The sequence below is a fragment of the Gigantopelta aegis genome, chromosome 3 (assembly GCF_016097555.1).
Source record: "Gigantopelta aegis isolate Gae_Host chromosome 3, Gae_host_genome, whole genome shotgun sequence".
NCBI lineage: Eukaryota > Metazoa > Mollusca > Gastropoda > Neomphalida > Peltospiridae > Gigantopelta > Gigantopelta aegis.
Window position 1 is genome coordinate 50,588,742 of NC_054701.1, and position 13,643 is coordinate 50,602,384.

Genomic DNA, 13,643 nt, shown 5'->3' on the forward strand with positions numbered 1-13,643 from the left:
CGAAAAGAAGAAAAAGAAAAAGAAAAAAAAAAAGTCAGTCTCTGGTCAGACTAAAGTTCCAGAATTGATGCGGTGATGCGGCTTTTTTTTTTTTTTTTTTTTTTAAAGCATGGATTGTACAGAAAAGGTGGTTATATTTGATACCGAAATAAGGGGCATATTTAATTTGAAATCATAATGCATGTCCTACCGGACGTTCATGCGCGATGGCATTTTGGCTCCAAATGCGCTTTTTACGGCATAGCAAGAAAAGCCCGGCAAAAATTGACGTCATACCGCGGGAACTAATAATTAAAGCCGCACACCCTAGTTCCATCCAGCGAAAATAAATTATAATTTGGTTAATCTACAAACCTGTAACACACTTAGATCACGTTTTTATCAAATTGCTTGAAATAATTTTGAAAGTTAGTATTCTGATGTCACCGGTAGATGTCGCTCGAAGCACAACAATGCCTACGTCACGACAAATTTCACAGAGTGCGCACAGACTTAGGGTGCGTTCTTTTCACCTCTCCTGGACATGTTCCAACTGTTCTGTCCTGGTTGTATGCCCTCTCCACATATCGTAAGACTTAGCAAAATTATTGGTTTTAAGGGTTTGTAACGTTTTGTATTGAGACACTTACTTGTCTGAACTTTATTGTTACTGAAAATGTTCACGAATTGTGAAGAAAAATCTCACAAATGAACAACAACAAATCGGATGTTGATTGCGCGAACCGTGCACGAGAAAACAAATCGAACCAAAATGATAACGATCACGTGGTATACCAACGTCTGTGACATTGAAATGGAAATATCCCGTCTAAAAATAGATTAGACCTTGTCTGCTCAACGTTTTTTTCTCAAACATGCGTCCGTTTTTAAGAAATAAGAAAAATGCATTCTGTGGTATTACAAAAACCAGGATTACCAGGATTACCAAAAAACACTTCAGGTGAATGGAAATGTATATTCTAAATAATAAACGGTAAGTAAAGTGCAATTTTATTTGTGAAAAAAATGGGTTTAATAGCGAAAAACAACGCCGTAATGGTTAACAACTAGCCGTAACTAGGGTGTGTCCCTTTAAGGAAAGTTGACGCGCGAGGTCAAAAGCGACGCACGCGTTGACCAGAGACCAGAAATGTATTTTGTTTGGCCTTAATTTGAATATCTTCATTATGGTTGCAAGGGCATTGTTTAGTTTTCTTATATTAGCTTGTATCTCTGCAATGTGAATCGTGATAGGTCGTCTGCACTTGTGTAAGTTGCTGGTATATATATCATTTAGATAGAATAGCTAACGAGCTACGAGGAATTTCGGATTTATCTGTCCCGAGTGAACTGGTGACGTCAAGGCATAACTGCGTTGTTTTTTTTGCAGCCTATATCTTTACAAAATAATTATAAGACCATGGTAGCATTGGAAAGTTTAAAAAACACACTTACATAGTGAATGTCTATACGTTTACACTTGTTAATGAATAAAAAGACATTAAATAAATAAAAGAAACGTACCGGCTGTAGAGTACAATAAACCAAACCGTCAACATTTAAAACCATCCGGGGGCGGTACGTAGCCCAGTGGTAAAGCGCAGTCGGTCTGGGATCGATCCCCGTAGGTGGTCCCATCATTTGGGATATTTCTCGCTCCATCCAGTGCACCACGACTGGTATATCAAAAGCCATGGTATGTGTTATCCTGTCTGTTGGATGGTGCATATAAAAGATCCCTTGCTACTAATAAAAAAATAACACGTTTGACATCCAATAGCCGATGCTTAGTAAATCAATGTGTTCTAGTGGTGTCGTTAAACAAACAAAACTTCAAAACAATCCAAGCAGTAGCTTTAAAAGTAATGTGCACAGTGTTCAGTTATCAAAACATATTACTCCAGATATTTTTGCCCATATGGGTTAGTCAACTAAACTGTATTTAAATAAGAAAACCATAATAAAACGAAGAAACACAATAACAAAACAAAGAAAGTAAATGAATTCACCGGCCACGGTGATGTTGTAAGTCATCGGAGTTACGAATGGTAGGTACTGGGTTCGCCTCCCGGTACCGGCTCTCACGCAGAGCGAGTTTAACGACTCAGTGGGTAGATGTAAGGACACTACACTGACTTCTCTTTCGCTAGTCCTGGACAGCCAGTCCAGATAGCTGAAGTGTGTGCACAGGGCAGCGTGCTTGAGCCATAATTTGATATCAGCACGAAAATAACTACAAAGGAATGAATGGAAATGAATTCAAATGTTTTACATTGATATTGTCAAGCACATCATTGTTCTACCAATAGTAACTGGTTGTGTTATGTTTTGCCTTAAAACCAGATAGTCGTTTCGAAACAACCCATACATTACTCGCCCAACTATCTGTACAAAGGGTCAGTTTTGATATAACAACCTATACTTAAACTATGCTACGGTAATGCATTTGATAAAATATATACATACTAGCACTATTTTTATATGTAATTTTTCGCTTAAATAGCATTATGTTTTACAATCTAATTAAAATTAGCTCCACTATTACATGTGGATCTAACAGCAGCCCGTTGGAGCTCATGTCCAGCTGACATTTCATACGACCAACCAAAAACTTACTTGCAAAATCATGCCAGTGATTTGAAAAGAATTTGAAAACATTCGGGTTTATGCCGAGGGTATACGAAATGATTCGGGTGAATTACGAAGTATGCCGGAAACTAATTTCAGTATAAAATTTTAAAATAAATTTCGTTTCAAGACAAAAAAAAAACCGTGATGGTATAGCCATAAAATCTGTTTATACTAGTATAGAATACAGAGTTTATTACTGCACTCCCCACACCTGTTTTTTCAATGTTGAAATAGACCAACAAGTTCGCCTATTGCATAAATAGTCTCGACCGATATTTTTAGAATTTGTATGCTCCCGAATAACGTTATAAAAGGCGAAATATAATTGGTCGATATTTAAACTGTTATTTATAGATGAAATGTCACCTGGACATGGGAGTCCACGCAAGACCAGTAGAGATAATTTTAATCAGATTGTACGTTTTACATCGGAATGGACGACGAAAATCAAAAGCCTAATAGAGAAATCACGCCTAATAATAAATTTGCAGTCGTAAAAACAATTCTTTCTCTCACTTATTGATGTTATCTAAAACTCGTTTAACAGAATCGTACGTAAAATATAATTTATACACATCCGTTTCCTTAATACCACAGGGATCTGAAACACACGATCTTTATTTGAGGATGGTCTTTTTAGAGATACGTGTCATATACCCAGTGCCCTTTATAACAGGTTGTTGTTATATAAAGTGCTGTTTATAACGGGTTACGGTTAGACTCTATATTTACACAGTAGAAGGTGCTTCACTGCACTTATTTTTACGCGTTATAGCCAGTGCACCACGACTGGTATATCAAAGTCCGTGGTATGTATTATCCTGTCTGTGGAATCGTGCCTATAAAAGACCCCTTGCTACTAATGGACAACTCCTGTCCTGGACGGAGGAGCCGGCCCAGGCCGACATATGCGCCCATGAGAGGCGTGCGCTACAACAGCTTGTTCTGAATGTGCACGTTAAACCCTATGACTTGACCAGACCTAAAGGACATCCAATAGCCTATGTTTAATAAATCAACGTCCTTTAGTGGTCTCGTTAAACAAAGCAAACTTTTTTAAACACACTTTTAGAATGAAATACAAATTGCATAAATATGGGGTATTCACTGCGTATGAAGAAACACTTGAAAAAAAATTGTGTAAGATACAAGATCTCTCTCTCTCTCTCTCTCTCTCTCTCTCTCTCTCTCGTCTGTGTTCCTCCACTGTTTTATCAATGCCAGATGCAAGGTGTATAATATAAAAGATACCTTGCTGCGTGTTGGTGGGGATATCTTGTGTTCGCCTTTAAGCACCTAGTAACCACCGATTAAACAATGTCTCTCTCTCTCTCTCTCTCTCTCTCTCTCTCTCTCTCTCTCTCTCTCTCTCTCTCTCTCTCTCTCTCATCTTTTTCATCTATCTTTTCCCCAATCTTTGTGCATTTGTTTTCCGTCTGTGTTTGACTGTCTGTTTGTCTCACTTCCAGATGTCGTTGCATAATTTGCCATGTTTTGCAAAGGTAAATCAGTTGTAAAATGTAGGCAAGGATCTTAAAATAGTTATTGCCTGTTCCAAGAGTCCCAAACGCACACAGGCATTAATAATATAGACAAAGCCTCGTATAAGTGAAAATTAACTTGTCATTGCTGAAGGCAAGGGCGAAAACAGCAGGTCACAAATTTGTATTAAATCTATTCACATGGTTTATGGATGAATTGTTTGCAATATAAAGTTACCTATTAGAGGGGCATTTCTGAAAAGGATCACATTACAGGTTGCGTGAAGTCGTAACTAATATCTGAATAATGCTGGAAACCCTGAAGAGATAAATCACTTGTGTAAAGGTTATCAGGTTTCGAACCCCACCTTGTATTGTACGAACACATCCTGGTCGAACGCCGAACAAGTTAGAATTCCATAACGTAATAACATCGTGTCAATTTTATTTATAAATTCTTCCATACAGAAAACATACAAAAGATTTAGGCACACTGTCAGAAACACAGACACAGACACACCTCAGCTACATGGGCTGTCTGTCCAAGACAACGGATGTAAATTCGACGACAATGTCCGTATCATCGTGTTAGCTTCGTACGACATAAATATAACACATCACTCCATATCAATATTTGGTAAGTGCTACAATTTTATAAATTACAATATTGTTTTCCAATACAGCTGTTTTACTGTACTGCGCCGTGTAAAACGGGTCTGTGGTTCATACGTACCCGAAGATCAACAGGCATAAGCGTACGAGACGGGGGAGGGTGATGGGGGAGGGTGGGAGGCAGGAGGGGGCAACTGCTCCTAGTGCTGGAGCAAAACTTAAAATTTGGGCAAAATTTGTACAGATATTCGGGCAAAATGTACTAACCTGAGACCTTTCTACCATGTATTTTCATCAATCTACCCTCAAGATTAGTTGTAATCCATGTAAAAATGTGTAGTGATTCGTTTGCAATCCTATATATATAGCTTTTTGGTAGAAATGTTAATATGAATAGTTTTCAAGATTCGGGCATTTTCGTTTAATTCGTCCGTGTGGTGTACGCTATAAAGGAGTTCAGGATGTAATTTCATTTGCGTTTCACTATTGATGGTACGCGTTCATGACATAAATCAGCTATTCCAGTATCCAAATAATCATGCTAATGACTTTCATTTAGTCGGATTATATACAGTGCCGAGGAGGAGAAAAACCATTTAGCTTGAGAGGTTATTTATGTCCTAAAAAGAAAGCAATGCTTGAGGACACGCATGGACATTGTTTAATCGGTGGTTACTAGGTGCTTAAAGGCGAACACAAGAGATCCCCATCAACACGCAGCAAGGTATCTTTTATATTATACACCTTCTTACATGTGGCATTGATAAAACAGTGGAGGAACACAGACGAGAGAGAGAGAGAGAGAGAGAGAGAGAGAGAGAGAGAGAGAGAGAGAGAGAGAGAGAGAGAGAGAGAGAGAGAGAGAGAGAGAGAGAGAGAGAGAGAGAGAGAGAGAGTTTGTGTGCATTTTCTATAGGCAGAATAGTGCATACTATGGCTTTTGACTAAAAGGACGATATGAAATATATTTTATTTTTAGTCTCGAATCTACTTGAAATATATATGTATATTTTCTATTGTCATCTCATGCATTTGAATACCGTACCGTAAACTTCCGTAAATGTTAATTTTATATACCCCTCGCATCTGCCGACAAAAGATAAAAGTTAAAAGGGACATAAAGAAATCATAACCGGAGATGACGTAACACTTTTTATGTGATTTTTCAGTGCGCGTTCCGAGTATTGTGACTTGAATTCACGACTGACTGACTATACGGTCTCCACCCATGTGCAATTCTAAGAGCCCCATCACCACAAAAGATCGGACGATTCCCTCGTGCTGGTCTTACCTTTTCTAACCAGTGTCATGGTAAATGAGACACACATTAAAAACAAAACTGCAGAATAACGTCATTTGATGATCGCTACATGCGGGTCGGTACGGCGGCATGAGTATACAGTTTCATTCAGTCTTCGGTGTTCGGTGGCTGACCCATTTCAGCTGCCTGTTTTATGCGTAGTGACTCGTCTGTTCCACGCGATATACCTGCACCACGACAAGTGGCCGTTTCGGCCCCAGGCACGCCAATAATACAAAGGGCCGCAGTCTCTGTACAGGTAAGATACTGTCTTAATTTGTCAGCTTGACAGAACAGATCAACACCCACAGGAAAAATGCTACCATTCCAGTTTTCATAATTTCGAATAATTTACTTTGCCAGGTCATAAGACTTGTTTTTTGTTTAGGTTTTTTTTTTGGGGAAACACTCGACATCGGTAAGTAACGTGTTTGAATTTTAAAAAAGTAACGGCAGTAAGAACAACACGTTATCATGATTAATGACAACGATATGTATAGATGGTGATACCTTTAGCATACATGTTGTTGTAATATTTTATATGCGATTATTTCATACACATATTATATCGGTGACGCTTTTTATGTTATTTACATAGATATTTCAGTAACATTAATATAATACTGAATGTAGTTAGAATAGGAATTTGAATTTTATACCCGGAAGTTAAATCTTATCGACAAAGCAAAATATAATCAGACTGTCAGTAACGATTTTCGCTCTGTACGCAACATGGCTGAATTGATGCAGTCATTCGTGAAGCCATTTCAGCGGTATAAATAACCCGTTTCGAGACAGGTAAAACACAGCCGTGTTGTTAATGCAAGTCATATGACCACAAGGTGTGACATTTAGAGATGCTGTAGTTTGTCATATTTTCCATAAACGATTTCGTCCGGGAATTCACGATCTGTGAGACATAGTGTGGTCGATATTTGCGAAAGACCTGTCATAGATTCGTAGAAAATAACTTGTTTGCGGTGGCGGTGTTCAGGTAATTCGTAAAATCTCTACATATCTCAGGTGCTTGTATCGATCTAACAGGCGAAGAAAAAAAAAGAAAGGAAGAAAAAAAAGTGACGGTTTCTGACGGTAACGAAAACCGGCAAAAGGGGATTTAATTGTGGTTTAGGTTTTTCCCGCTAAGTACCACAAAACCCCAACTAGTGGTGGCCAGCGAGCGTGAGAACACCGGAAGTTGTGTGGATTGAATTGACACGTGTTTTGACCACTGCGGTCATTCCCTAAAAGCATTTGGAAAAATGAACGAGAAAAGTTCAGTTTTGATGTGGTTCGTGTAAAAACATATGGCATATTTATTAGCGGTTCAAGTGGAAGTGAGAGTTATAGGAATATAAAACAGTTTGACGTGCAAAGGTCACCGAAATGTTTACTGCTGAATGTAAAAATATTTAAATCGAAACAAAAAACGATCAAGTGATGTGGAAGTAGTTAACGCCAAACTCTGTGCAGGAATAGTTTAAAGGAATACATTATATATTCTAAAGTCTATTCGGAGAGGGAGTAGGTGAAACTGTTGGATAGTTGTGAATCCACGTGACCAGGTAAAATAATTTTATTGCATTAATTCTAAATAATGTTCTGTCTGTTTTAATACTTTCTGCTATTTGACAAGGTATGTACTGTACCTACCTACCTACCTACCTACCTATCTACATGCATGCATGCATATATACATGTAGATACATACATACATACATACATACATGTACATACATACATACATTACATACCAATCTAATTAAAATTAGCTCCACTATTACATGTGGATCTAACAGCAGCCAGTTGACCTTTCATTCGACCAATCAAACCTTACTTGCAAAATCATGCCAGTGTTTTGAAAAGAATTTGAAAACATTCGGTTTTATGTCGAGGGTATACGAAATGATTCGGGTGAATTACGAGGTATGCCGGAAACTAATTTCAATATAAAATTTTATATAAAATTCGTTTCTATACAAAAAAAACCCGTGATGGTATAGCCATAAAATCTGTTTATACTAGTACACAATCCAGAGTTTATTACTGCTCTTTTTCCCCTGTTTTTTCAATGTTGAAATAGACCAAAAAGTTCGCCTATTGCATAAATAGTCTCGACCGATATTTTTAGAATTTGTATGCTCCCGAATAACGTTATAAAAGGCGAAGTGTAATTGGTCGATATTTAAATTGTTATTTATAGATGAAATGTCACCTGGACATGGGAGTCCACGCAATACTGTTAGATCTACTGGCGAGACCAGTAGAGCTAATTTTAATCAGATTGATTACATACATACATTACAAACATACATCACACACACACACACACACACACACACACACACACACACACACACACACACATATATATATATATATATATATATATATATATATATATATATATACATACACACACATTACATACATACATACATACACACACATACACATTACATACATACAGTACATACATACATACATACATACATACATACATTACTTGATATACATAAATACATACAAACATATATTTGTTTATGTGTCCACTGAAAGGATACAATACTACATGGTTTGGTAGATTAAAAACATATTGTATGTACCCGACACGTGGTATTTTCACATGACCTCAGGTTCGTCATCGCCTATCACTCACGGCTCATCGCCTATCACTCACTCATTTCAAGTTATTTTCGTGCTTATATCCAAGGAGGTTCAAGCACGCTGTCCTTGGGACACACATAAGCTATCTGGGCTGTCTGTCCAGGATAGTGGGTTAGTTGTTAGTGAGAAAAAAGGTTAGTGGTCTTACACCTACCCACTGAGTCGTTAAAACTCGCTCTGGCTGGGAGCCAGTAAAAGAAAAGGGTGTAGTGGTCTTACACCTACCTGTGGAGTCGATAAAACTCGCCCTGGCTGTGAGCCGGTACCGGGCTGCGAACCCAGTACCTACGAGCCTTATGTCCGATGGCTTAATCACGACGCCACCGAGGTCGGTGGGCTCAAATTGAAAACAAATTTGCTCAGTCAGTTATTAAAACTCAGTAATTCAGCAAACCAGGTAGTCAGTTTGTATTGATAAGCTTTGCCCATTGACTAAATTGGCTGTTGACAGCGAAAGGCTTGGTCGCCTCCAGTCTCAATGGTGGTAGTCCGTTAAAACAGAACTGACCCACCTTCCAAGTATGGTGCTTTAATGTCTATCTATTTATTTACTTTTAAGCCCGGTCGATATATTTACATTGGTAATATTTCAAATATTACTGGCGCAGCGCCAGCTGTGTGTATATGCAGGCCAGAGAGGGTGAACACACAATGGGTATGTTGAAGCAAATCATCAATTTGTCGTAAAACAGGCTTAGCATCAAATACACATTTATACACGTAGTAAACGGAGGTTACAGACGGCCATTTCGCTTTTGTAAAGACAATATAATATGGGGGAAATTAATGTATTCATGAATTCCATCGTTCTTTGATTTTATTCGTCCTTTTGTTTGTTCATTTATTCAGGTGTGCATCATTAATTCATTCGCCCATTTATTAATCGGTCATTCACTCCCATTAGTATTATCAAATCGTGAATATCGTGTTCTGCAGTTTCATTAAATCTCAGTAAGAGAGCGCTCGTTAGAGGCAGCTGGGACCATCGCTATGTGGGTCTCAAACCCACTGGGTAGGTTTAGTTAGGTCCAGTCAGTACTTCACGTCTAGTACATTAATATCTGGGTCTCAAACTGGGTAGGTTTAGTTAGGTCCAGTCAATACTTCACGTCTAGTACATTAATATCTGGGTCTCAAACCCACTGGGTAGGTTTAGTTAGTTCCAGTCAATACTTCACGTCTAGTACATTAATATCTGGGTCTCAAACTGGGTAGGTTTAGTTAGGTCCAGTCAATACTTCACGTCTAGTACATTAATATCTGGGTCTCAAACTGGGTAGGTTTAGTTAGGTCCAGTCAATACTTCACGTCTAGTACATTAATATCTGGGTCTCAAACCCACTGGGTAGGTTTAGTTAGGTCCAGTCAATACTTCACGTCTAGTACATTAATATCTGGGTCTCAAACTGGGTAGGTTTAGTTAGGTCCAGTCAGTACTTTTTCCAGTCTACCCTTTTGCGAAGATCGTTGACCTGTTGTGTTATTCTTGTTCCAATCAGTGCTCCACGACTGTTGCATTCAGCTTCGGAAGTCTTCTTTTTTATGTAATACGTTTTATATCCTGTATTTTCGTAAACCTTCTACGTCTTTGATTTCATGTCAAGTTTTGTCATTTATCTTCCCTTCAGTCCTCCCTTTTGCGTACTTCTATATGATGAATTGCTTGCACGATCATTTGTAAATAAAAAATCTGACCAGGTTGTCAAAAACTGATATAGACATAAACATATGACGTTGGAGGAATTTCTGTCAATCATATTAATGTATTCTGTAGTGTCTTTTAGTCTTAATATTAAAATAAGTATTTCAACTTTAATAATTATATATCCAAGCATATTCGCGCTACGTATAAGACTGTGTAGCTATTTGTCACTGACAAAACAATAATACCAACAGATATTCGCGAACATATACTATTGTTTAGACTTTTTTTTGTGGTCATTTTAAACATAAACCTGTCATTCAAAGGCCAAGATGAAAAACGAATGCTTCCGATCAGCCGTATATAATATCTAGTCACCGTCCTCTGAGGCGTCGTGGTTAAGCCATCGGACATAAGGCTGGTAGGTACAGGGTTCGCAGCCTGCAAGCGGCTCCCACCCAGAGCGAGTTTCAACGTTTCAATGGGTAGGTGTAACGTCACTACACCCTCTTCTCTCTCACTAACAATTAATCTGCTGTCCTGGACAGCCAGCCAAGATAGCTGAGGTGTGTGTCCAGGACAGCTTACTTGAACCTTAATTGAATATAAGCACGAAAATAAGTTCAAATGAAAATGAAAAGTATCTGGTCATACAAAGAAGTGTTCGATATTTTTCATTAAGTCTTCAGCCTGAGTCAGTAATTCGACTGAGTTTCTGGTGACACCTCGTAGTATTACACATACAGTATAGCTAACTGGTGCACACGATGTCTGCACGACAGCCATTGTACGTGTATTATCCACTGGTATTGACTGAGAAGAAACTTCATTAAGCAATCGCTGATAGAGGTATGAGGCCAGGTCTGATTAACTTAGCGATTATTAGTCAATTAGGTTTGTAATTTGTAACTCACGCAAAGACGAATGTCGACAGATATGCACAGGCTGATAAACAAACACATAACATACACATACTCCACCACACACACATGAACACACACACACACACACACATGGACACACACATGTACACACACGTACACACACACACACATGTACACACACATGTACACACACACACACATGTACACACACATGTACACACGCATGTACACACACACACGTACACACACATATGTACACACACACATGTACACACACACATGCATATGTACACACACACACACACACACATATATGTACACACACACACACATGCACACACACACACACACACATATATATGTACACACACACACACATGTATTGTACACACACACACACACACACATGTATTGTACACACAGAGGTACAGACACGCTCGAACATACACATGCATGACGAATCGGAAGACAACATAGTTAAGTCACACGGGAACACACACAAATACAGGGTAACACGCACACACACACACACACACGCACACACACGCACACAGAGAGGAACAGACAAACACACACACGCACACATACACAGAAAGAGAGACAGACAGACAAACACACCTACACATCTACATACAAACACACACACGCCCGCGCGCACAGACATACACACATATACAGACAGACACCCACACACCCGCGCGCTCGCGCACACACACACACACACACATATATATTCAGACAGACAGACACACACACACACACAGACACACACATACAGACAGACACACGCACACACATACATACAAGCGCACACACATACACACGCACGCACACATTGGACTGACGCAAATGTCAAATGTTATTGAACTGTGTCTGCGGAATGCTTAAAAGCAATAAACTATACTGTGGTTGGAATTGTGCAGAAACCGCCAGCCTTACAGAGACTAACGGTCCCGGTGGATGTTATATGGGGCTATTTATTATTTTGTTCTCACCGATCACCATGTGGAATGATTACACGATTTGTCTTATTATGTGAAACTGGATGGAGGTGGGGGATAGACGAAGCGGGGTTGGTAGGAGGGCGTATTACAAAATATTCATTATTCAGCGTGTTTAACACAATCTCTTCGTTCTCGTGACAAGTCCGTTTGCTCTTCGCATTAACAACACAGAAATGCTTCCTCGTGACACAGGCGATGATAACTGGACCTCTGTAGGGACTACTGTTAGAGACAGACAATATATATTCCATCTATATTTAGCCGCCTGAATATCTGCATAACAACACGTCTAACCCGTTGTCATTTTGTCTAGGCAGCCCATCCCACGTAGTGGATTCTGCTCCCAGCACTGTGCCGCCAATCTGCAGGTAAAGAAAGATAAAGCTATATCGATCTCTGTAAGTGTTAGGCAAACACTTATCTGGGTCAGTCATACATCGGGTATGCTACCTTTAATCTTTTAAAATGTCCGGATCATCCGCACCTTTCTGTGAATTATTGATCGGGTAATTCGTGGAAAATAAGATTTACATTACAATACCGTTTTGTTTGTTATATATTGCACAAACCATACAATTTGCTAGAAAGCAGGATACATGTTTTTTTTTAACCCTACTGTTGTGGATTTTAAAAATTTAATCAGAACGGTTGTAAATACATTTGAATATATAATTTATTTTATTCACAATAAGTTTACTAAAGTATTTTACAAACTAATGATCCTGGTATGAACATAATATTCAACATTATTGACAGTTAGTTTTGTCGGTGAGCATAAGGATCTTTTATATGCACCATCCCACAGAGAGGATAGCACATACCACGGCCTTTGATATACCAATCGTGGTGCACTGGTTGGAACGAGTGATAGGTCAATGGAGCCCACCGACGGAGTCGATCCTTATTCCGACCGAACATCAGGCAGACACTTTACCACTGGGTTACGTCCCGCCTCTTTTTCTTCTTCAAAAATATTATTTAAAGTGTGTCCATCTAAGGAGAGAACATTTTTTATTTATTTAACGACGCACTCAACATATTTTAATTAAGGTTATATAGCGTAGGATTCAGGACCACACAGCTAATAAGAAAGGAAACCCGCTGTCGCCACGCCATAGGCTACTTTTTTCGACTAGCAAGACAGGATAGTACATACCATGACTTTTTTTTTTTTTTTACACCAGTTGTGGAACACTGGCTAAAAAGAGAAATAGCCCAAATAGGCCACCAACGAGGATCGATCACTGACCGATCGCGTATCAGGCGAGTACTTTAGTGCTAGGATACGTCCCGTCCTTGCCAACCTATAAAACTATTTCACATATTTTTTTTTTTATGTAACAAGAAAAGTGGCCTCAAAAACAAAACGATTGAAACACATACACAACTAAGGTTAATTCACCCAAATCATGTGTTTACAGCTTACGTATAAGGATAACATAT